The following is a 1,385-nucleotide window of genomic DNA, read 5'->3' on the forward strand; positions in this document are numbered from 1 at the left end:
CATTTTTCGACACAAGCGCCTGAGGAGGGACGCCACCCCTCCCCTTTGCGTCAAGAGACCTCCCCACCGGCCTCTGACTGATTCTTAGAACGGACGGAAAGAGTCGGGCAAGCCTGTCAAAGCTTTGAGCGAATGTCAAAAGCTTTAGACTTCCGCGAACTCTCCGGCTTGCACTGAGACGCGAGGTCGATGTGCTAAGCACCACGGGGCCCCTTTCGCCTGCAGGTCCCGAGCCGCCAACATGTTCTTAGTATCGTGTTCTCCAATCCTGGGTGACGGGCACCGCAGGGAGGCAGAGCCATCGCACTTGCCGGGTGGCAGAGGAAGGACCGGACTATGTACAATAGCGGCCAACGACTCCCAGAGCCGGTTGTGCGGCGTCTGCTCTCAGCCTAAGAGGCTTCTGGGAGTGCTCAGGCAAGGGTCAGCCTGCACCCTTGCTGGCAGCACCCAGGGGAACCAGGACGCTTGCATCTCTCGCCTTCATTTTCGACACAAGCGCCTGAGGAGGGACGCCACCCCTCCCCTTGCGTCAAGAGACCTCCCCACCAGCCTCTGACTGATTCTTAGAACGGACGGAAAGAGTCGGGCAAGCCTGTCAAAGCTTTGAGCGAATGTCAAAAGCTTTAGACTTCCGCGAACTCTCCGGCTTGCACTGAGACGCGAGGTCGATGTGCTAAGCACCACGGGGCCCCTTTCGCCTGCAGGTCCCGAGCCGCCAACATGTTCTTAGTATCGTGTTCTCCAAACCTGGGTGACGGGCACCGCAGGGAGGCAGAGCCATCGCACTTGCCGGGTGGCAGAGGAAGGACCGGACTATGTACAATAGCGGCCAACGACTCCCAGAGCCGGTAGTGCGGCGTCTGCTCTCAGCCTAAGAGGCTTCTGGGAGTGCTCAGGCAAGGGTCAGCCTGCACCCTTGCTGGCAGCACCCAGGGGAACCAGGACGCTTGCATCTCTCGCCTTCATTTTCGACACAAACGCCTGAGGAGGGAAGCCAACCCTCCGTGTGTCAAGAGACCGTCCCCGCCCCGGCCTCCGACTGATTCTTAGAACGGCGGAAAGAGTCAGGCAAGCCTGTTAAGACTTCCGCGAACTCTCCGGCTTGCACTGAGACGCGAGGTCGATGTGCTCAGCACCACGGGGCCCCTTTCGCCTGCAGGTCCCGAGCCGCCAACATGTTCTAAGTATCGTGTTCTCCAAACCTGGGTGACGGGCACCGCAGGGAGGCAGAGCCATCGCACTTGCCGGGTGGCAGAGGAAGGACCGGACTATGTACAATAGCGGCCAACGACTCCCAGAGCCGGTAGTGCGGCGCCTGCTCTCCGCCTAAGAGGCTTTTGGGAGTGCTCAGGCAAGGGTCAGCCTGCACCCTTGCTGGCAGC

The sequence above is a fragment of the Hemiscyllium ocellatum genome, unplaced genomic scaffold, assembly GCF_020745735.1.
Source record: "Hemiscyllium ocellatum isolate sHemOce1 unplaced genomic scaffold, sHemOce1.pat.X.cur. scaffold_3457_pat_ctg1, whole genome shotgun sequence".
Lineage (NCBI taxonomy): Eukaryota > Metazoa > Chordata > Chondrichthyes > Orectolobiformes > Hemiscylliidae > Hemiscyllium > Hemiscyllium ocellatum.